The 25987-nt window shown below is 33.9% G+C and overlaps 1 pseudogene; it reads left to right on the top strand.

Annotated features, from left to right (window-relative positions):
* The first annotated feature begins 222 nt into the window (after positions 1-222).
* Positions 223-25987, top strand: part of LOC149544843 (protein NRT1/ PTR FAMILY 5.4 pseudogene) — a 42553-nt pseudogene continuing 16788 nt past the window's right edge.

Genomic DNA, 25987 nt, shown 5'->3' with positions numbered 1-25987 from the left:
GCAAAAGTAGTGTTATCAAGGGTAGCATGGATAAGGCCAAAGCCCTATGAGGTAAATGTAGATGATGTTATAGTAGTAGTTACTACACTATTATTAGAAAATATTGATTGTAGTACTAGGCAATTTGGCACATACAAGAGTGTCAATGCCGAATTGACTATAGAATCTAGCACACCCAAGGCATGAAAGCAAAGGAAGAGAAAAGTTACCGAGGCTAGTACGATGGAACAAGCCTTAGAGGATGAGGAAGGCAAAGGCAAAGAGCTTGCAGTTGTGAAACCAAAGGCCACAAAACAAAGAAAGGTTGTAATAATTGGATCTAAGGTGAAGGCCAACCTTGACAAAAATGTGCAAGAAATGAAAACTCCACAGAGGCCAAAGGGCAAGGTGATCATCACCAAAAGAAGGTTAGCACAATCTCCTACTAAGCTATTACCTGAGAGGCCATCAAAGAAATATAAGAAGAAAAAAGATCAATATAAACCAAAGAGAAAACTAATCATTGCACAAGAGGAGGAGGAAGATGAAGAAAATATAGAGTTTGATGAGGCCAGAAAACTAAAAGTAGTGAATAGACTCCCTCCAATGACTATGGATCAGGTATGTACAAAACTAATAGAATTTTAAAATATTTTAGGACTCAAAGGTTTATAGTATGATTCTTTGGACAATGATGATCAAGTTCAAGCACCCACCCTTGGAATTGGGAACTGGATTTCTAGTGGGATTGTATAATAGAGTGGATGCCAAATGGAAATGGGCATTATCCACTAAAAAGAAAATAAGAGAAACACCATTGGCACAAGTTATGATAGATTTGGAGATTTTGTTAATGTAAGGAAACTCAGGTGCGGAAATAGCTTCCTACACTAATCTCACAAGGAAAGTATGGTGCAAATCCTTTTAAAATCTTCTACAGTTACAGATTCAATATCATGTAAACAACATTATTGCAGTTAACCATGCATATAGAAATTAGATAGAGAAAGAAAACATAACAAAAAGATTTGCCGATGGGGAAAAAACTTTCGGTAAAACAACCCCACCCCTCCAGAACCTGCACAATGTATTATCTTCAACACAAGATTACAATACACTTGCAATGCAAGTTCAATAACAACAATAAAAGACTCCAGCAACACCTCAGTACCTAGAAACTTTCATCTATCACACTATTGCATTACAACATGCAATAACCATTTTATGAACATCTTAAGACCCAAAAAAACACCCATAATGGAGTTGGGCATTTTTTATGGCTCAACCACCAAGAAACATGCACAATTCCACATGTGCATCCAATACCAAGAAAAGGGTGTCCATCCCTTGAATAGACAATGACAACTTGTCATAGAATCTACCAAAAATAGTGGTCACAAGAGAAGTGTAAGGGAATCCATCATACCAACCTATTTTTGGCATATTCTCTTACACAAACCAACCACTCATTCTTGGGCACCCAAATAGGCCTCATGTCATAAGATGCTCTTACACCTGTCATAGCTCATTCCTTAAATAGCTCTTATGCGTCATAGGAATCCATCATAACCATTTCAGCCATAATCTCCTTCACACACTTCAAGATGCCGACACATGTAAGTGATCAACATGCCAACTAGACATGTACACTCACATTTACATATTATTTGCAAAAATAAATTTTACAAAACAAATAATAATAAGAATAGGAATTATAAAAGGTTGAGACACCTTATTCCTAACATTCTCCCACTTGTCGAACACCTTGTAAGAGAAATCAGGAACATAACAAGAACTAACCGCTATAGGCCGAAAGGCCCATAGACTCCGAACACCATCTAAACTTCTCAATGCCCACTAGTTTCGTTAATGAATCTGCAACATTCTTCACAGTATCTACCTTCTCCAAATTTAACTTTCCATCTTCCACCATATCTCTCACAAAGTGAAACTGCACATCAATGTGCTTCTTTCTGGCATGGAAAGTTGGATTCTTCGTAAGGAAAATATCACTTTGACTATCACACCAAATAGTAATCTATTTTGCATCAACACCAACATCAGAACACAATCTCTTAAGCCAAATGGCTTCCTTACAAGCATGAGTAGCAGCCATGTACTCAGCTTCTATAGTGGACAAAGCAACCACAGGTTGTCGCTTACTCATCCAATTGATGGCACCACCAAACATAGTGAACACATAACCACCAGTGGATCTCCTGCAATCAATATCACCTACCCAATCTGAATCCAAAAACCCATGAATACAAATTGAATGTGGAAATCCAGAAGAGTTACCATGATAACATATGGAGTAATTTGATGTACCCCTCAAATATTTGAATACTCGCTTAACTACATCCCAATGTATCCGTCCAGGATTAGCCATAAACCGACTTAGGACTCCCACTACTTGGGCAATGTTTGGTCTAGTACAAACCATAGCATACATAAGACTACCAACTGCACTAGCATAAGGTACTCTACTCATGTCCTCCACCTCACTAGGAGATTTTGGACAATCATCTACAGATAACTTTGTTCCCATAGAAATAGGAGCACATAGTGGTCTATAATCTACCATGATGAACCTATCCAACATAGACTTCACATACTTACTCTGACTCAACCAAAGTTTTTTGTTAGACCCGTCTCTACTAATTTCCATACCCAAGATGTACCTAGCTACCCCAAGATCTTTCATCTCAAACTGTGCTGACAACTGAGATTTAAAATCATAAATCATACCCTTACCCTTTCCAAACAACAACATATCATCAACATATAATGCAACAATAAGAAGGCAATCATTTTCAACTCTGAAATAAACACAATGATCTGATTTTGATCTTACAAATCCAATTGATAACACAAAGGCATCAAACTTAAGGTACCACATCCTAGGAGATTGCTTCAAACCATATAGAGATTTCTTCAATATGCAAACAAAGGATTTTTTACCTTTAACAATGTAGTGCTCAGGCTGTGACATATAAATCTCTTCCTCCAAATCACCATGAAGGAAAGATGTCTTCACATCCATCTGTTCTATCTCTAAATCATATGATGCAACAATAGATAAAAAAAATCTAATGGATGTCAACTTTGCAATAGGAGAGAATATTTCACCATAATCTATTCCCTCTATCTGTGAATACCCCTTTGCAACCAATCTGGCTTTGTACCTTTCAACACTGCCATCTGCACAGAATTTCTTCTTGAACACCCATGTACAACCAACAGGTTTTCTCCCTTTAGGCAAAGGTACAAGGTCCCATGTTTTGTTTTTCTCTAATGAAGTCATCTCATCATCCATAGCCTCAATCCAGGAACCTACATCTTCCATGCCCAAAGCCTCTTTCATAGATCTAGGCTCATTAGTGTTAGTAATCAAAGAAAAAGAACAACTGGAATCTAACATGGAATAACCAAACCTTTCTAGTTGCTTTCTTTCTCTTGTGAATCTCCTCAAGGGTTGAGGTTGAGGTTGTTCTTCCTCTTCTTTTGAACTATCAGAGCTGCTAGAGCTCTCCTCATCATTAGACCCAACATGGTCTCTCTGTTCAATCTTCTCAGGGGTAGGAGGTAACTGAACAACATCTTTTTCCTTTTCTTTTTCATCTGGCTGTAGCATGATAGGAGAAGATGTTAGCTCTCTAAAAATAAAATTTTTGCTATACAACACCTTACTAGTCACAAGATCCCAAAGCTTGTATCCTTTCACACCAGCACTATACTGGATGAAAATACATTTAATAGCTTTGTTTTCCAACTTAGATCTTTTCTCCTTTGGAACATATGCATAAGCTTCACAACCAAAAAAATGAAGATGTCTAATTGAAGGCTTCTTACCACACCACACCTCGATGGGTGTCTTACCAACAAGGGCTGATGTAGGAGATCTGTTAACCAGATAGCAAGTAGTGGCCATAGCTTCGGCCCAAAACCTTTGTTCTAAGCTAGTTCCACTAAGCATACTCCTAGCCTTCTCCATCAATGTCCTCTTCATTCTCTCTGCAACTCTCTTTTTCTCTAGGGTATAAGGAGTTGTCTTATGCCTCTCAATACCTTGTTCTTTACAGAACTGTTCAAACTTTGCTGAGCAAAACTCACCACCATTGTCAGTTCTCACACACTTAATCTTCTTACTAGTCTGGTTCTCTACAAGGGCTTTAAATTCCTTGAATCGACTAAAGACTTGTGTCTTAATTTTAAGGAAATAAATCCATGTCCTTCTACTATAATCATCTATGAAAGATACAAAAAATATAGACTTGGAGATCAAAGGAACTTTTACAGGACCAAATACATCAGAATGAATAACATCCAAAACATCAGAAGATTTGTGAGAACTAGAGTAAAACTAAACATGATTTTGTTTACCATATACACAGTGTTGACAAAAGTCAAACTTGAGATTGCAATCATTTAACCCCTCAACAAGATTTTTCTTTTCCAGGGTTCTGAGACCCTTCTCACCAATGTGGCCAAGTCTCATATGCCACAAAATTGTCTTTTCTGCAGGAAGCTTACCTTCCAAAGTGTTTGCATTTCCATCAAAACCAATAACCATAAAATTCTTCACTTCTTGTTCAGATGGTGAGGATGAAGAACTGTTACATAGAGGAATACATGCATCTAGCTAAAACAAAGTACCTCTCCTAGTACCCTTAGCAAGCACCATCAATCCTCTAATCATCTTACATCCTTCTTTCAAAAAAATAACTTGTACACCTACATCATTTAGCATACTTACAGATAATAGGTTTCATGCCAAACCTAGAATGTGCATAACTCCATTGATTCCCTTTACTCATCCATCAGGAAATTTGATAGTGACCCTTCCGCGTCCAACTATCTTTAGGTGAGAATCATCACCCAAGTACACCTTTCCACCATCGAACTCTTCATATCTTGAGAACCAATTTTGATGAGAGGTCACGTGAAAAGATGCACCCGAGTCAACCAACCACACATCATCAGATGCATGGGCTACCAAAGCTACGATGAATGCATCACCATCTTCTTGAGATTTTTTAGAACCAAAATCTAAGGCTTTCTTCTTCTTCTTAGGCTCTTTACAGTCTTTATGAAAGTGCCCAGTCTTTCCACAGTTCCAACATTTTGCCTTGGACTTATTGGAGGTCTTTGACTTCCCACGGGATTTGGATCTACCCTTATTGTTAGACTTATTGTCATTTTTCTTTCCTCTTTTCGTGGAGCTCCCACGAATAGCAAGGGCTTCTTTTTTCAAAACAGAAGCCTTTCTTCACATCTCCTCTGATAGCAGCGAAGACACCACATCATCCATTTTGAAGGTGACTAATGCGCTTTCGAGAGCCATCACAAGATGGTCCCATGAATCTGGTAAAGAACACAAAAGTGTGTAGCAACGATCCTCCTCCTCTAACTTGACACCAGTAGATGTCAACTGTGCAGCCAGCAGATTAAATGCATTTAAATGATCCGTTAAGGATCCACCTTCCTCCATTTTTAGAGAATACAACTTCTTCCTCAGGAACAACTTGTTCACCAGAGATTTGGCCTGATACATGGCCCCAAGTCTTTCCCACAAACTATATGTGGTTTTCTCATCTAGAACATTTAGAAGGACTACATTAGTTAAACAGAGTCTTATGAGACCCTTAGCTTTATGATCTTTGATATCCCAATATGCTTGAGTTATAGTTGCTGGTCTTGTAGTGCTTGTAGTCACTTCCCATAGGTCACGATCTTCCAACATGTCTTCCATCTTGAGTTTCCACAACTCAAAATTAGTGCCATTAAATTTCTCTACCTCCATTCTTCCATATGATGAACTCGCCATCTTAATTTGCAAATAAGATATAGGATGCTCTGCAAAAGACTCCCACTCAACTTAAGATTAGCTCAAAAAACCCTACCCAACAACTAGGATCAAAAGTTGATCAAGCTTTGATACCACTTGTAAGGAAACTCAGGTGCAGAAACAGCTTCCTACACTAATCTCACAAGGAAAGTATGGTGCAAATCCTTTTAAAATATTCTACGCTTATAGATTCAATATCATGTAAACAAAATTATTGTAGTCAACCATGCATACAAAAATTAGATAGAGAAAGAACACATAACACAAAGATTTTTTGGTGGGGAAAAACCTTTCGATAAAACAACCCCACCCCTCCAGAACCTGCACAATGTATTATATTCAACACAAGATTACAATACAGTTGCAATGCAAGTTCAATAGCAACAATAGAAGACTCCAGTAGCACCTCAGTACCTACAAAATTTCATCTATCACACTATTGCATTACAACATGCAATAACCATTTTATGGACATCTTAAGACCCAACAAAATGCCCATAATGGAGTTGGGCATTTTTTATGGCTCAACCACCAAGAAACATGCACAATGCCACATGTACATCCAATACCAAGAAAAGGGCATCCATCCCTTGAATAGACAATGATAGCTTGTCATAGAATCCGCCAAAAATAGCGGTCACAAGAGAAGTGTAAGGGAATCTGTCATACCAACCTATTTTTGGCATATTCTCTTACACAAACCAACCACTCATTCTTGGGCGCCCAAATAGGCCTCATGTCATAAGATGCTCTTACACCTATCATAGCTCATTCCTTAAATAGCTCTTACGTGTCATAGGAATCTGTCATAACCATTTCAGCCATGATCTCCTTCACACACTTCAAGATGCCGACACATGTAAGTGATCAACATGCCAACTAGACATGTACACTCACATTTAAATATTATTTGCAAAAATACAGTTTACAAAACAAATAATAATAAGAATAGGAATTATACAAGGTTGAGACACCTTATTCCTAACAGTTAAGAAGTTTATGCTAATGGATAGGGCATATAAAATTTTAAAGAATAAAGTTCCTAAAGTTGAGGAAGACAGTATAAGAGTTTGGAAAGAAGCATTTGGAGTGCTCACACAAAAAATAGAGGAGAGGGAAGGCTGAGATGCTATAGAATTTGAAGATGAATATAAGCAAGAAGTGGCCAAGTTGACAACATAAATTCACCAACATTTTAGTGAGTATGAACAGAAGGAAACTATCACAATTGAAGATGAAACTGACAGCCCTCCACCTATTCCTAATATACTGACTGAAGAGGAAATTCAAGGTTTGACAAAGCTGTATAAATCTAATTTTGTTACAGACAGTTGAATATCCAAAGATTGAAGTCAAGACTACTAATGATGTTGTATTCACACCAGTTATAGAGGCTACAAGTGTTGAGCAACTTGGTAAGGAATCAATTGTATATACGCCACCAATTTGTATGAAAATTTTGAATACAAAACAAAATTTTGATAAAGACTCATGCACAAAATTTAAATAGAATAAAGTCACATAGAAAGAGAAAGAGGCCACTCAAGCTCTTATTCAATTACCAAGAACAAAGGTTATGAAACCAACACATGTGACACCTATGCAACAAGTGATATCTACACTAGTGTAACAACTAAAGCAGAGATCAAGTGAAAAGGGAAGCAATTACAATTATCACTACCGAGTGATACACCCTCTAGATCTCAGGATGTGACTCATGAAGAGGATGATGATGATGAGTCAGTGAATCTTGATGAGGTAATTACATTACGTACATATGATTTGAACGATCTCACATTAGAGAAAATGCAAAAATTACAAATCTTGTTGAGTCATAAGGTAAAACAAGAACAACTAAAAAGAGAGCAGAAGAGAAGAAAAATATTACATACTATCAAGGATATTTTCACAAATGCATTTGAAATTATAGATGTAAATAATCAACATACAATTTTGGACCAGCTAGTATATGTAGTTGATAGAATTCAAACAGATGATATAGAGACAATTGAGAAGCTATTACAATGGTCTGAAAGGAGAATGGATCATAAAGTATTACAAAAAGTCTCATATGAACTTTTTTAGAGACAAGACAAACTTTCTACATCTATTGCACAAGTGGAAATAATTTTGAAGACCATCAATTCTTTATATGTAAAATTGTGTGAAATAGATTTCTTTACAATAGATACTACACACTCATTAGATCTATTGCATGTAGGCATTAAAGAACATGTTATTACATTGGGAAAGAATGCAACTTTCAAGCTCATCCTCTTATAATAAATTGAATTTAGTCAAAAGAGGTTAGCTGAGCTCATGACTAAAGATTCAGAGATACTTCTCAAAGAATTGTTGATAAAAACAAGGGGGAAATGAGAAAGAATGAAAGAAAAAAGGGGGAGATATAAAATAATGAGAAAGGGGGAGATAAGATCTAAGGGGGAGATATTCTATAACCCAAAAAATCATAGGTCATATATATCAGATTGAATAGAATCAAATTTTTGGTCTCAAGGGGAGAATCCATTTTTGAACAAAATGATTTCATGACAATTTGTTTTTGCCACTAATGTCAAAGGGGGAGATTGTTGATCTCTAAGCATATGTTTATAATTAGTGTCCAAATAATTAGTCATTTTCAAGTCATTTACTAGGAAAGATTACAATGCCATCACTGTGACCAAGTTATCTAGTAAAGGTTGAGCATACAACACTTATACCGAGTGAGATAGTGATTCTTGAGCATTTAGTAGACATCAAGAAGATATGCAAGCCAAGAAAAAGTATGAGACAATCAATTTAATCAAGATTGGGCATGTTGAAAAGCTATCAAGAGCCAAACAAACAATTATATAGAAGTTGAGTAACAAGGTTTATGCATGACCAAGTGTCAGAGCATTTAAGTACCAAGTAGTTCAATTTTGATATGAGAGTTTGTAATGTCACAAACTCATATATAAATTATTTTAGTCGACATTTCTATGAAATTAAAAATTTGTAGAGCCAAATCATATGTTTATTACACATCATTATAGGATGTAATGATCCCGAGGCATACAATTCAACCAATAAAAAAAAGGGATGTAAACAAAAAAAGATGATGAAGTTTAAGTTGTTGATCAAGATCTAGAAACTTTAGAGAACATCTATTTAAGGAGGGTTTTAAACCTAGAATCAGTGCTAAGGATTGTAAGTGTGTTTAAATGCATAAGGATGTATATGTATGTAAAAGAGTGAAGGAGAAGTTCAAGAGAAGATCAATTAGAGAGAAATTAGAGTAGTAAAGGACTGGACATAGTTATCAAATTAGGAGAATTAGATCAGAGTTATAGGAAAGAGGAGACCGAAGATCATCTTGTAGAGAAAATTGAGGGTCAGGTACTAAATTAGTTATTTTGTAATTGAGATAGGGTAAATATCTTAATAGAGTAGTCCTAACAAACCTATGTAAATCTCCTATCAGGGTCCTTACTTAATTGTGAGTGTAAAATCCTTTAATAAGGTGAGATCTAATAGTCTCTAAAGCTTTTAACAAGCCATAGCTTTCATAGGGTAGATCATATTTTATGATCAAACATTGTAACCTTAACAAGTTAACTTTATTATTGCAACAATGAAGATTTGTGGGATTTGTCCCCACCCCAGTTTTACCTTCATCTTGAAGTGTTTTTTATGTGTTAAACTTTTATGGATGTGATTTATTTGATTTATGTTTTAACATTACTATTTTATTGATAAATTTGTGAGATGAATTAGGTTTAAACATTTAACATTCATTGTTATGCATATCCTGATGTAGCTCGGTCTCTACTATATACTAATTAACAAAATTACTAGCAATTCACTATCCTATTATAAGAGACTTTGCTGAATGTAAAAATGTAAATACAAAACACCATAAAATATTCAACATATTCATCTTGAAGTGTTTTTGGTTAACCAAATCATTTTCTTATGCGTTGAACTTTTATGGATGTGATGTATTTTATTTATGTTTTAACATTACAGTTTTATTGATGAATTTGTAAGATGAATTAGGTTTAAACACTTAACATTCACTATTATGCTTATCCCACTGTAGCTCGGTCTTTACTATATATTGATTAACAAAATTAATAGAAATTCCTTGTCCTATTATAAGAGACTTTGCTGAATGTAAAAATGTAAATACAAAACACCATAAAACATTCAACATAAGTTTGACACTAGGAATTTACATTGAAACCCAATTTGGGAAAAACCACTCACAACATGTCACCACTTTTTCACTCTTTTGAAGTAAGCTCTATTAGGAACCAACCTTGTTAAAGGTTACAATACACATTGTTAAATGTGACCTGGTTAGAGGATTTAATCACCCTATTAGGAGTGGCCTTGTCAAAGGACTTTGATCATTCCATTCAGAATGTCACCTTGCTAAAGGATTTAGATAAATTGTTAAGTCCTTCAATGACTATTAGGTCAACCTTTGATTAAAAGGATTTCATTACAAACTATTTACAATTATTAGAAAGAAAATAGTAAGGTTTGATTTGTATGATTACAACTCACTTTTACAGGTTTAGATCATTGTTCAATTCATGTACTAATCCATTGATAAGTTCCCCTTGTCATCTCTATTTTTAACTCGCTTGGCAACCCTTCAAGCAGTTTATCTTCTCCTTCCAACAAACTTAAGTCTTCTACTTAGATTCACTTATCAAATTTCAAAAGCATATATGCAAGCAATTCCTTTATCTTGATTTTCTCTCACACTCACTCATTTCATTGGTTCTATGCCTCCTTAAATAGGTAATTCTATCTTTTCCTTTTTTCATGATCACTGTAGATCTTAGGGTTTTTGATCAAGTTCATTAGGTTCATTGTATCTATCCATCTTCCTTCTTTTCTACAAACTTCACATCCATCAAATTTGATCTTAGTTATCATCCCTTATCCTCACCTTGAATTAAATGATCCAACTCATCAATCTTATCTTCAACATAGTTTCCATATCCCAAGAAATCAACCAAGGCAGCTAGAAATCATGATTCTTCAAACACATTCAAAATACTGTTACTCGAGAATCACTAAGTTTTAACACTCGGTCATCACTTAATCATTTAGTCACTGAAAAACTCTTGGCTTGACATCAACTAGTTTTTTGGTCAACACTAAATTTTCTTGACACTTACTATGGCTCTATTGAAACTAGCATCACTCAAAAATTCTTAGTCTTTCACTCTATTGCTTGGTTAAGTTTACATCAATGATATAAGCAATAACTTTGGTTTGTCAAAGTCTAACTAATCAAATGTCCATTGCAACTTCCTTTTCATAACTCAACCTTTTCTCTAGGTGCTTTTGTTATGACAAGTTTCTTAAATCCTCTTCATCAATCAAATAGATATGACATTTGCATCAAATAGCAACATATCTCATAAGTAGATTTGACATCAATGACCAAACAATTATTGTTCCAATTGTAGTTTCCAACAGTTTACAATGGGCACCTGACATCTACTATTGACATATCAACACCCAAAAATATACTAAGGAAAATTTAACAAAATAGTCATACTAACAAAAGGGGTACATAAGCCATATCCAACCCTACTTTGCTAGCATCTCCTCTCTAACTTCATTGATCATGGTCCCACCCACTAACTACACATTGGACTTTTTCCTACCCATCATAGACTGCAACACCTCCCTTGAAAACTCCCTTGCCTCTTGTGCCTCCACCTTTCTTAGTGTATGCTTGTGCTTGCATTTACATTCCTCTTCCAGTCACCTCTGGTGTACCTCTGATCAATCCATGAACCCCACAAAATCCATCCAAGTAGTCCTTTCTTCACCCACCCTTTGCACCATAGGTGTTGAGGTTCCAAAAACCATAAAAGGCTAGAAGCCTTCTATCATCCCTTCAACATGTCACCAATGACCCACATCCATTCAAAAATTCACTCCAATATTAATCATGTTCAACCACCTCATGAAACCAAGTCACTATTCAAGCTCCTCATGAAGCTACACCATTCATCGAGCCTCCTCCTTGTGTTGAGCAAGCATAAATGCCCATGCACAAAATAATGATGAGATGTCCATATTGGTGTGAGAATAGAAGTCCCTAGTGATGAAATCTCTGCCAAACAATTTACTTAAATTTCCTATGAACTCATCATCCTCAATTTTGAACAACCCCCAATGCAAGATAATCTGACTTCTAAAATATGGCGTATGCTTCTTGTTTTGCATCTTAAGGAAAAAATTTGCCTCCATCCTAGTTTATGCACCTGAATTATCTTCACATTCAATGACACAAAATATGAATGAGGCATCATATAAAATCCCCCTATATCTAGAAAATTCTCTTGGCACACAACCCAAAATAATGATTTCTTAGATTCATCATATCCATGACAATGTTTGTTGGCCAAACACTCATGTGCCCACCTCAAGCTTACACCAAAAAATGACCTTGAATAAGGATGTGCCATCATTACTAAATCATCCCTAAGGTACATGGAGTTAAAAAGGCAGATTTGAAAAAAACATCCACCGTCTTAGTTTTTTCATTCAATTGTACTCCCACATTTGCCATTTTATCTATTATATAATGCCCTTTACATAGAGTATGAGATGTTGGATACAATTATTCAATTGTGTGTTGTTTTTTATGTTACACAAATGTCATATCAGTTATCAGTCAGAGTCTACCGAGCTTAGTTGGTTAGCAAGCCAAAAGATAGAGTCTACCAAGGTTAGAAGGCTAGCAAAGTGAATTACAAAGTCTACTGAGTGTTTTTGGAAGTTACACTATAAAGATAGTTTCTACCAAGCTCAATCGAGTGCTGAAGGATTTTATGACAAAAGATAGTTTCTACCGAGCTCACAAGGTTAGCGAAGGAAGGTTAGTTCTTACCGAGTTCTCTCAGTCTCCAAAGGATTTTGTAGAGTTTGCAGTGTTTACCCAACTTCACATGGTTAACACTAGAAATCATTTTTGGAGCAATGTTTACCGAGCAGGGTCGACCATTGAAGGATTTCATTGTTTTGGGAAATAAAGTTTATTTGTTTAAATATAATGTTTGTAGCCAAATAATGTATGGTTTATTGGTAAATGCAACTTGTAATTGAGCCAACTTGACAATTTGTAATGTATAAATTCTAAAGTATGAATGGATCGATGCATGAATGAGCTAGCATGTAAGTGAATTGATTATGTGAAGAGGAAGTGTGAGAGAATTTTGAAGAAGGATCACATATCCTTGAGAAGAAAAAAAGTTATCTTTGATCAAAGAGGATCTATTGAAGTAGAATAGAGATCTGTATCAACAAAGTTTAGTTGCATCTCATTCAGGTCACTTATTGTTACTTTCTCACCATTGTAGTAGTAATTCCTAAATCTCTTAACAAAGTTGGTCTAATAGCCATTTTGTAAATCCTCTAACAAGGTGGACAGTTCTACTAAATTTTTCTAAATTCCTCTATCAAGGCCACTCCTAGCAAGGTGATTAAATACTCTAACAAGGTCACACCTAATAATGTGTTTTGTAACCTTTAACAGGGTTGGCTCCTAATAGAGCTCACTTCAGAAGAGTGAAAATTAGTAGCTAGTTACTTGGCGGTTTTTCCCATATTGGGTTTTCATGTTAAATCTAGTGTCTCTTGTGTTCAAGTTATTTTCTTTTGCATGCATGTCAATAATTGTGAATGCTTAAAGATCAGTAACAAGTTAATCTACCAAGTTACAACATTTTTCTGTGTGGCTACTGAGTGACAATAGTAATTAGTTATTTAAGACATCTAAGGGATCTGTGGACTTATTTTTGTGGTAACTAATTCACCCCCCCTCTCAGTTACTCCATCTATAATTCCAACATGAGAAACTTAATGATCTTCAAAAAAATTTAACCACCTTCTGATGTGTCTAATGGGTTATTCTAAAAAACATGTCTTCATTTGGCCCTTCACAATCCCACCAACCTTTTTTCTAACAAATCCATGCACCTCCCACATCATCTAGTTAACCGATCCACCTCATCCACCTTAACTGAAACACATCACCTCCTCTTCCATGTCTAAGATCCCACTTTAGATGACTTGTACAAATTAAGGCATAATTTATTCCCTTTAACTAAATCCAAAGTCCACTCTCATGCCACATCTCCCTCATTTATCTCTAAACACAAAAGTCCATCTCCTCCACCTATCTTAGTCGATAGAAGCCAATCTCACACATGACTCATGTAACTATTCATCAAGAAATCTTATCTCCTCCTCACGCAATTTCCTATTAACTAAACCCTTTTCTCTTCACAAATCATCTATCTTTTGAGTGGAATTATTATACCATTTTGAGAGATAATTTCTTTCAAATCATTATTTTGTGATATTCAGATGTCCATGCATCCATCCACGATCATCCATTGTTGAAGCATCGAGTGTATAATTGAGCACACATCCATAATCATAACCACATCAACACATCAAGGAGTATACAAAGGTATGCAGGTTTGCATTATCATTGTTTGGTTTATCATATATGTTTATTAATTGATTTAATTTGTGATATTTGGATTTGGCTTTATATCTTTTGCATCCTGATTCTAATGCATACAATCTCAAGACTCAAATTTTACATCAAACCAAGAAAAATGATCAACCCTTACAAGCCCCTAAAAGGGAAACCAAAGTTCCTCTACTATTGATAAAAAGGCAACATATATGTGTATTTTCATAGAATAGAGCACTGGGAAATCATACCAACTACAATAAGAACCATGCTATCAACTCAACAAATAAAATCCATTGATCAAAATGAAATGATTTCTATGAAATTTATATGACCATGATCTTGAATCTAAGATATATAACAAGGTATGTTTAGTGTTAGAAAAAGGTTGAGAATGGGCCATAGAAATGGGAGGTTCTATAAATTTGTAATTTTTGTTTGTGTGGCTGCCACATAAGCTGCCACATAAGCAATTTTGGTTAGATGTGGTTCGGTCTAAACTAGTCCTTTTGTATTAGAGCCCGAGTTTCTACATTGGTAGCTCTGGGTATATTTGAAAGCCACTAGTTGTTAACTAGTTGAACAAAATGAAAACTTTGAACTATCACGTGTATCTCTTTTAAACTAAAAACTTGAAACTAGGTGAACTAAAACAGAACTTAAACTGTTACTTGCATAAGCAACACTTAGTTTTCAAAACTGAAAATTTTATTTAAACCTAAATATTGGTAAAACTAAAAATTGAAACTTATTCTATTTTCAAAACATGTATCTTTTATTTATGTTTTAAGGTAGTATGCCTTTGATTATTGTTGTAAGCATTATGTTGCTCTTGTTTAGAATGTATTAGGGGATCTATTTTAGTATTTGTTAAAAGAACAAATGTTGGATCAATGTGATTTTCGGTTTACCATTAAACTAGAATCATATTGCTCTAAGTGTATTGTAGTGTTCCCAGTGGAATCATATTTCCCTACAGGGGGAAAGGGTTCAATGGGACCCACACAGTGAATTCTTTGGTTATAGTATTCATGCAGGCTTTCAGGAGTAAGCCTAATTCTGGGGGGGTGGATGTAGTGCCTGCCCCTAGGTTGCATTTTTGCTATCATGGTCGAACTCTATTAGACTAGTTTTATGTTGATGGTTAGTAGCATTATTTTGACATTATCAGATGTTGTTACAGATTCAGTTGATATGTGATGAGTTTAATTAGACTCTACATTTCATATATGCATGATGATTATTACATTATTTCCAGTTATTGATGATGATTAGTTAGATGGTTTATTATCACATGTGTTTTCTTATGGATACTTACCCCATACTTGCATGTGTATAGTGTGCATGTTTGTTTCTTATGTATGGCATTTCTGATGTGGTTAAGGAAGGGAGTCATAGTCACCTGCTAGTCAGGATCTACACGATGCACCACTTCCTGCCATTGCCTGTTTAGCTTAGCATATATATATATATATATATATATATATATATATATATAGTATGTACATGCACAGTTTTTATGCAGGTTGCAGGTACTAGGTATCAACTTCCCTGAATTGCCAGGATGAGCATACCCTATCGCACTATCTCAATGGTAAGAGAGGGGAGATAAATTCTCAAGTCCAAATCCTAAACCCTTAAACCATTTTTCCTAGAAAGGTAGGACAAGTATCTGAGATATTTTACCTTTCGAATGTGTCAGATGACATAATTCATGATTTTTAACCCTTTAGACTGATTTTGTATGGATTGTTCTATAATGGGTTTTCATATTTTATCTTGGAGGTCTATAGTGAATTTTCTATTAATTAAGTCTTAAATTAAAAAGATTTAATTAATAATTTAATTATTTGGGAAAAATTAATATAATATCATGATCTTTAGATATTTTGATTTTAATTAATTAAATGGGAATTAATTGAGAAAAGAATTAAATAAAAGAAATTAAAATTAATAATAATAATAATAAAGTAATAAATAAATAATAATAGAAATAATAAAAGAATTAAAATAAAAGTTATAAGTCTACCTAGGAGTAAACACACCTCTTCAATGCACGTATGTCTACAACACAGGAGTTGGCACACAAATTAAGCACATGGTGTCTACAACCTTGTGACTCATCTAGAAGGTTGGAAAAGACTCATGCTTAGTTGTCAACACCTTCTGGTTGTTTCTAGAGACATTCTAGGTGCTTCTTGAGAGTTCTTTATATTCAAGCACTCCTAGAAGCTTAGAGAGTGTGTTTGGAGGATCTAGGAACATTGGAGAAGGAAGGAGCTTGCTTTGTGGATTATGAGGAGAATTGATTTAGCATCAGTGTCCAAGTAGACACTTATGATTTTGGCATATGATATTTCGCCTCTTGCACTTCCTGTCTTCTTCATGTCTTTTGAATGCTTTCTGAGGATTTTCATATCTTGGTTGTATGCATTTTTGTTGTGGGTAGTTAAATTCTATATAAGAAGTTTTTATATGCGTAGATCTGAGGAAACTATGGGGTTAGGGTTTTCAAATGCGTTTGGACAATTCTATTTAAAAGAATAAATAATGGGTAAATTTAGAGAACAATTACGTTTTTGGAGAAGTTCTTAATTCATTGAAATGGAAAGCCCTTCTTGTGTAAAATTAGATATATGTTCTCTTTTTATATATACATATGAAATCTGCATACATATATATACATATATATATATACATACATATATATATATACGTAAATATATATGTTTATTAAAATGTAGTAATGCTTAATAATGAACTGCGTGTGTGTGTATATCTATATATATACATATACATATATATATACATATATATATATATACATATATATATATACATATATATATATATATATTTGTATATATATATATATGTATATATATGTATATGTATATATATATATATATATATATATATATATAGATATATATATATACATACATACATACATACATACATACATACATACGTATGTACATATATATGTTTATTTAAAAATGTAGTGGAGGAATTTATATATTTAAAAATGAATTGTAGTGGATATACAATATTGAATATCGATTGGGAAACACTTTTAAAAAAAAATGTTATTTGAAAACACATTAAAAAAAAAAATAGCAAATTTTTAATGGGGCGAGGAGGGACAAACCCGTACCCCCACCCCTCTTTATATATGGCAGAGGTCGGCGGCACTGCTGCCGCAGGCTCTGCGATAGTGTATTGTCGCAGGCCTACATCAGCAGGCCTGCACAACACTCTACACTGCGGTGACATTCCTTTAAAACGCGACGGGACACTATTTAGTGGTCGCACAACATTTTTATTATAAATGCCAATAGTGATGTGTATTGTGTAGTGATATGAATCAAATTTTATAATTCGATTTTATGTGATAATTTCATATATTATTTATTATATTATATATATATATAATATATTAATAGAATTTTTAATATTCAAGTTAATTTAAATTATAAATAAATAATATAGTTTTTAAATTAATTAATTTACTTAATTAGAATTTAGTCTAATTAAGGTTAATTAAAATTTATAACATTTAAGTTATCAAATATTTTGATTCTTCTCAAAATAGTAAATTGAGTTATTGAAAAATGATAACTCATTACCAAAATAACGTATAACATTTATTCCTAGAACATTTAGAAAATTGAAATCTAAGAGTTAGAGGGAAAAACTTTTATTCATCAAAACAAATCATGGGTTAGGGAAAAAATGTACAAAATATTTCTCCTTTCACTATTTAAATTTGAAAACAAAAGTTGAGACCTCCACACTTAATTCAACTATGTAATTTAGTAAACCAAAAACATGTGCTTGCATTGTGTTCTCTCTATGCTTCTTGTTTTGGGTCTTTGGGTTGACTAGTTGCTGATCAATTATAGGACGTCTACCAAAGGCTTGGGGGTTATGATTGTGATGGCATGTTGATGTTATTTGATCTCAATCTTTTTATAACCAACCATGGTAATGTGATGGTATGCTCTATGAGATGTTTGTATTTATTGATTGTTAATGCTCATCAGTCTTCTTGAGTGAAGCTGAGTTATATGTATATGAGACACTTGACTTAACAATTTTTTGAGTCATCGATTAGTTATCCTTGGATCACTTTCTAGTCACCATGATGGGATTGAAGTGTTGATTTATTTCTTGATGTTGTCATGTTGTGACATGTTTTGACTCGACCTTTTTGGAGTCTTCGATCATTATTACTTTGAGATACTTTTTGGTTGCTTGTTGAGAACCAATGATTATTGTGATTATTAGTGATACCCTCAGTTGCCAATAGAGAACTATTGTGGTCATGATTATCTATGGTTTCTTTTCATTTTCTCATAGAGATTTGATGCTCTTATTATGGATTATCTTTTAGTATTTTTCCAGTCACTTGTATAGGACTGTGATGATCTTGTGATTTATGATTATATGAGCTTAGGGTAGGTTATCTACTTGTAGTGTCAGGAAGTGGCTTGCAATGGGGGCCGGGGCCCTAAGAGGCTGCCAGGGTAACTCATTGTAAGTTGTCTTAAGAAGTGAAAACATTCACACCTAATACTGACTTAATGAACCTAAAAAGATAATTGTTTTGTTCTTGCCTATGCCTCAAGTGCTAGTACAAACTAGGATGGGAGTAGAGAGAATGTTTGGTTGCGACCTCACATTCCATAGTATGCCTCATCAGTATGAGAGGATACTAGTGGCCCCATAAATATCACTAGGGGGCCGAGGTCTATAAAGAGACTACCAGGGTAACTCTAGCATGATCCATGCGATGACACTTTCCCGCTTGCATAGTAGGTTTCCTACATGTCTGTGTTGTGCCTCTGGGATTAGATGTCAGTTTGTGTTGGATCCTTTGAGTTAGTATACTTTTAGGATTCCTGGACTTAGAGAGTATTTGTGCTATGTGATTTGATAACCTATTTGGGACTTGAGATTTTCTCCTCAGCGTGGTGGGAGTGGACCATTTAGGTTCCACGTGGTCGGGTGGTAGTACTTTTCCACTCTTATCATTTGAGATCCGTTTGAGACACCGTGGCTGATGCATTCTTTGTTGGCATCTATCTTCATTCAGTTCATGGATTATGATGGTGGACATGTATTCTTACATTGAAGATTTACATATGTTAGATGATGTTATCTTATGCTTTATTATACATGTTAGATTTCTTTCCTGCATATGATGTAGTATGTTTTAGGAGTGACATTCCTACTATGTTAATATCGATGATCTCTTCGGTGATTTGGGATGTTATGCATGGAGGGATGGCTAGGACTGATGCAGAGCCCTTTATATTTATCTTTAAGGAATCTTAGCTCAACTCAAGGGATTCAAAATAGGCTGGTACACCCTCAAGGAACCAAGAAAATCTCAAAGATTACAACAAAGAACCCTGACATTATACACCAATAACGACAAAATCTTCACTCATACAATTAGATTGCTATGTCTGATTCCATTGTTCATAACTTCTGTTCGAAACGTCTTCTTGAAAAACATTTTAGATTAATTGTTCCAAACTAGGTATAGTAAAACATATTCAAGGATGGTACCCATCCAATAAACCAATTACAAGTTATGGTCTTTGTATCAAGACCCATTTTCTCTGTCATAAACCAGAACCAAAACTGGTAACCCTTCCTAGGGCATCACATAACGTTCACAAAACAAATTCAAATAACCCCAAACCAATTCCACATCATCCATTTATGAGTCTAGTTTTCAAATATGTAAGCCATTAATTTATCCAATACATAAATCAATGTATAAGCACAAATCTTTTCCTGCAACACCATTGAAGGCATTTAAAAATGAGTTTTCTTTCAAATCTTCATAACTTTTCCAAATTTAAATGAAAATGATTCAAACCAGTTGGAAATGAAAGGTAGTTCACATATCTTTCCAATGAATATCATTAGAGATCTTGAGTCTCCAAAATATGTCCGCATCACATGCTGCAACATGACTGTATTCAGCGAATCTCAAATCTGCAAACATCCACTTTCACCAAAATACCCATAACTTATTCATTTCTTCATAAAATTGAACCAAACTAAAAGCATGAGAAGAAGGATTCATAATAATATATATCCATTACTATATTACATAGTTTTTAGGCTGTACATGGCCGTACAAGGCCTGGAAACTACTCTAAAACTAAAAAAAACCAATCAAAACCACAACAATAAAATGCACCAAAAATGTATCAAAGTATTTCCTCTTCTCCAAATTGATTTGGTTCGACCATACAATGGTTTTTATATCCATTTGACAGTTATAAACCTTCCTAACTACCCCCAAGACAAACCATATACCTTTTTACATCATTTTTCTATTCTTAACAACTTTCTCAAAGTTGCATTTTACAACTTTTTACGCAAATTTTACATTTTTGACAAAAAATGGCTTCATAGCCTTTACAACTTGACCCAAATATAATACAAATGACTCAAATGACTTTAGATGGATGTCAATAGATCCATTCACCAATTAAATAAACATTTTTACATTATTTATCATATTAAGACCTCCTTTGACAACTTATTACAAATGGCTTCTCTAGCTTTTATATCTTTGTCTTCTTGAAATTTAGGTGCCTCTGCACCAAGGACCCACGATGGTCTAATGATGCTATTTACGGTTGGGAGGAACTGTGCACTTAGTTAATTATGTTTGTGGTAAATGGTTATCTTTTATGATGGATGTTTATATCTTTTATGATGATGTATCATGTATGTCATGTGATTACATTTACTTTATTGAATCATGGGTTAGAATTAGGATGATGATGTACTTTATTTTCATAGATGTATATTCTTTTAAGCCTTTCATACCCTGTGGCATGTACAGTGGATGATTGAGCAATCGGAAATGTAATTTAAGAATGTTGGATTTTTCATTATTATTTCATGTGGATGTAGTATTAGATGGATTCATTAATAGTTAATTTTGATGTAATTCAACATTAAGGGATCCTTAAGAATGTAACTAGTTATGTATGTATGTTCATGTTTACTTTCAATTGGATATTGATATTGCTTTCGCTACTATGTTATGCATGGTTACTTTCATGTTTAAAAAAGAAAAAAAATGCTACCAAACTTAGAGAAACTTTAGGTTAATTCTTTGGATCCCTTGGCGGGGCGTTACATTTTGAACCATTTTATGTCAAAACCAAGGGCAACTAAACATGGTTGCATGATGACCAAGCACTTGTGCTCATATAAATATAGTTATTTTTAAATAACTTAATCAAAATAATTTAACAAAAAGTAGCAAAAGTCTTAGTTGATTTTTCAAATAAAATTATTTTTGGAAGTGGTTTTGATCATATTTTTGTATAGTTGGAAAAGAAATTACAAAAGATAATCAATAATAAGATATGTTTTTTTTACCAAGATATTTTTATACTTTAAAAAAAAAATTAATTTCTTTAAATTGAAGCATTATTATATTTAGTTTTTTCTAGATCAAAGTACTCAATGGGGAGAAAAGGGGTAAAGTAAGGAAAATATGATTGAGTAAGAGATAACAAGATGAAAGGTCATACAAAACACAATAAAAAATAATGTATTGAAATTCAAGAAGAAATTGTTAAATATTCAAGAAGATGAAATTCGAGTAGGGGGTTAGAAACATTATTTGGCATTGGAAATTTTATGGATGTGATTGAGGATCTACTTTTTAGTCAAATTCCTATTGAAAATATAAGGGAATTAATTGAGAGGGGAGGGGTGAATTAGTTACTACTAAAATAAATCTTAGATCCCTTAGAAGTCAAATAAAATTTAGACTGATAAAACTAATTATTGTTGATACTCGATAAGCATACATAAATTGTTGTAACTCGATAAATGCAGAATGTGTTTAACTTAGCAGATCTTAAGATATTTTTAGTAATTTACTTGCAAGCATGAAAGAAATAACATGAACACATATGACACTAGGATTTAATGTGGAAACCCAATTCGGGAAAAACCACCAAATGTAACTAGTTACTATTTTTCACTCTTATGAAGTGAGCCCTGTTAGGAGTAAGCCTTATCAAAGGTTACAAAACACACTATTAGGTGTGACCCTATTAAAGGATTTAATCACCCTATTAGGAGTGGTCTTGTAAGAGGTCTTGAAACAATTCAATGGAATTTCCACCTTGTTAGAGGATTTACAAATGGTTGTTAAACCAACTCTGTTAAGAGATTTTAGATCACTGCTACAATGGTTAAAGAGTAACAATGAAATGACCTGATTGTGATGCAACTAAATTTCTGATTACAAATCTCTATTCTCACTTATGCTTGATCCTTTCTGATTGAATAACACTTTTTTTCTCCATAAGGATACCTGTTTATCCTTCAAGTTTACTTCCTCTCTTCTTATCTCTTCCAATTCATTCAACTTGGATACTTTGAAATCACAAGTTGACCTTTTACTTATACCTTTTAGATTATCAATTTGGCTCAAATACAAATAAGAATAACCAATATTCATTACCATGGTTGGCTAGAATCAATAGGTAAAATAATTAATCTTTACATGCCAAAATTAGAAAATCCTTTGGTAGTTGACCCAGCTTGGTAGAAACTAATTTTGAAACGATTTCCTGTGTTAACCAATAGGAGCTTGGTTAACATTGTGAACTTACAAAATTCCTTTGGTAACTAAGTGAACTTAGTTAATGCTAGTTCTATTCAATTTTTCCTCTGTTAACTAAGTGAGCTTGGTTAACACTCTTTTCTGCATAAATTCCTTCAACACTCGAGTGAGCTCGGTAGATACTACCTTCTGTAAAGAGAAAACTTAGGAACGCTCGGTAGACAAGGAAAACCGTCTTCATTGACCAAGTGAGCTTAGCATGCATTGACTATCAACTGTAATGACATTTTTGTAACATCAAAGACAAGACACAATTAATTAATTGTATCTAAAAATTTCCCTCTTTGGCATTGATGGCAACACAATATGTCATAGCACAATGAAATTTTGAGAGTAGGATTCCCTCTATTAGAAAGTTTCTCCCTCTTTGATTTTACACAAAAAGCTTCTCCTATAGTATTCTCTCTCTATGAAGGAACTACTTAACTTATCCTTCTTGGAATTATAAAATTTCAAAAAGATGATATGATAGTCAACTTCTCCCTCTTTGACAACACATGCCAAAGACAGTAACTTTGATTAGTGTCAATGTACCTTGAGTACACATTCATCCGCAATATGTCCTTGTCAATACTACATCAACTGATTGATCTTCAACTTAGTTCCTATTGATGCATCACTAAACTTTATTTAGTGAGCTTCAGATAGGGGAATGACCCCTAGCTTACCTCTTAGATACAAAAATGCATCCTTAGGTTATGGCTTGGTGAATATATCTACCATTTTTTCTTTTGTATGCATATATTCCAATCTAATTTCTTTATCCTATAATAATTCTCTTACAAAGTGATATTTTATAGCAATGTGCTTTGTTTTAGAATGCATCACTAGATGCTTTGATATGTTGATTGCATTGGTGTTATCACAATAAATGACTATTGGCTCTTTGATTTCAACCTTCATTCCTTCCAACAATTGTTTGAACCAAAAAATGTTAGAGCAATTCACTACTATAGCCACATATTCTACTTCTGCTATGGATTGAGATGTGCAATTTTGCTTCTTGCTTGTCGAAGATACCAACCTTTTGCTAAGAAAGAATGCTCCACTAGTGCTTTTTCTCTCATGAAGATTTCCTACCCAATCGACGTCAGTAAATAATTTTAAGTCAAGATTGCCTCCAAGTTTGTACCATAAGCCATAGTCTTCAGTACCTTTCAGATATCTCAAGATTCTTTTTATTGCCATCATGTGGTTTTCTCTTGGTTTTGTTGAAAATCTTGCCACTATCCTGACTACTAAGGAAATATCAGGCCTTGTATGTACTACATACTATAATTTCTTAGTCATTGATATGTATAAGGTTTGATCTACTTCTTTGGAGTCATCATCTTTGGTAAGCTTAAGCCCAATACACATGGGGTTCCAATTAGTTTTAAATCTTCCATTCCAAATTTCTTGTGTATCCCTTTGATATACTTAGATTGAGTGATATAGATACCATTTTTGTTCTGTTGTATCTACAATCCAACAAAGAATTTTATATCACCAAATAGGGACATCTCAAATTTTTTATTCATTTGTTCTAAAAATGCTTTTCACAAGTCATCATTTCCTATAAATAGAGTATCATCTACAAATATTTCTACCAACAAAATCTTCTTATCTGGTCCTTCCTTGATATATAGACTACTATTATCATTTGTTCTTTGAAAACCAATATGTGTCAAATAGGTATGTAATCTTTCATACCAGGCTCTAGGAGCTTGTTTTAGACCATATAGTGCTTTATGTAATTTGTAGACCATGTATCTTTTGTTAGGATCAACAAAACCTTTTGGTAGTTTAATGTAGACTTCCTTATCAAGAATTCCATTCAAGAATGTAGATTTAACATACATCTGATATACTTTGAATCCTCTGTGAGTTGCATATGCCAGTAAAGTTCTAACATCTTCTAATCTTACAACAGGGGAAAATGTTTCATGATAATCAATACCTTCTTCTAAAGAATAGCCTTTACATACCGACCTTGCTTTGTTTGTTGACACTTTTCAATCTTCATTCAACTTATTTCTGAATACCCATTTTGTATCAATCACATTTTTATCTTCTGGCCTAGGAACAAGAGTCCAAGTTTTGTTCTTTTCTATATGTTCTATTTTTTCATTCATAGCCTCAATCCAACTTTTTTTTTCCAATGCATCCTTAACACTTCTAGGTTCAAATTTAGCAAGTAAACATGTACCTTTTAGTTTGCTTCTTATCATTGTTCCATCTAATTTGTCTCCAATGATCTGATCAGGTGCATGATGCCTTCTGACATATTTAGCCAATATAGGTTTTTTGACTTTTGAATGAATTGTACTATCTTCATTTTGAATCTCAACTTTAGGCTCGGGTCCTTCAGACTTGGTATGCACTAACTCGGTAGCCTCTAACTATGACTAAGGTCCCTGTGACTCGGTTTGTGCTTCCTACAACTTAGTAATTGTTAGAAACTTGGAGAGCTTGGGAGATGAAGTCTCCTTTTTGTCAAATATGTTTGGCAATGTATCAGGTTCATAGTAAACAAATATTTTCTAATCTTTTGGCTCCTTTTTGCTTTCTTCTTCACTCTTTTCTACAAATTCATCAATTCTCACATGTGCACTTTCTATGATTTTGTGAGTGGACAAATTCAAACATTTGTATGCTTTGATTCTATAGGAACATCCTAGAAATATACCTTCATCACCTTTTACATCAAATTTTCCTTTTCTAAATTCTTTCATGATAAAATATTTTTTGCCAAATATTTTCAAGTAACTTACATTGGGTTTGTAGCCATACTATAGTTCATAGGGAGTTTTGTTTGAGTCCTTCTTCAACTGAACTCAATTTAAAGTATGAACTGCAGTGCTGATAGCTTCCTTCTAGTATTTGATAGCAATATGCTTCTCAATCATTAGTGTTCTTGCACAATCCATGATGGATCTATTTCTTCTTTTAGCTATTCCATTCTGCTTAGGAGTACTAGGGGCTGATACTTGTCTTTTGA

Source organism: Cupressus sempervirens, chromosome 8 (genome assembly GCF_028749045.1).
Source record: "Cupressus sempervirens isolate cs-2001-9-10 chromosome 8, ASM2874904v1, whole genome shotgun sequence".
Classification (NCBI taxonomy): domain Eukaryota; kingdom Viridiplantae; phylum Streptophyta; class Pinopsida; order Cupressales; family Cupressaceae; genus Cupressus; species Cupressus sempervirens.
Note: the sequence above shows the minus strand (reverse complement) of the source record. Positions and strands in the feature narration are given on the sequence as shown.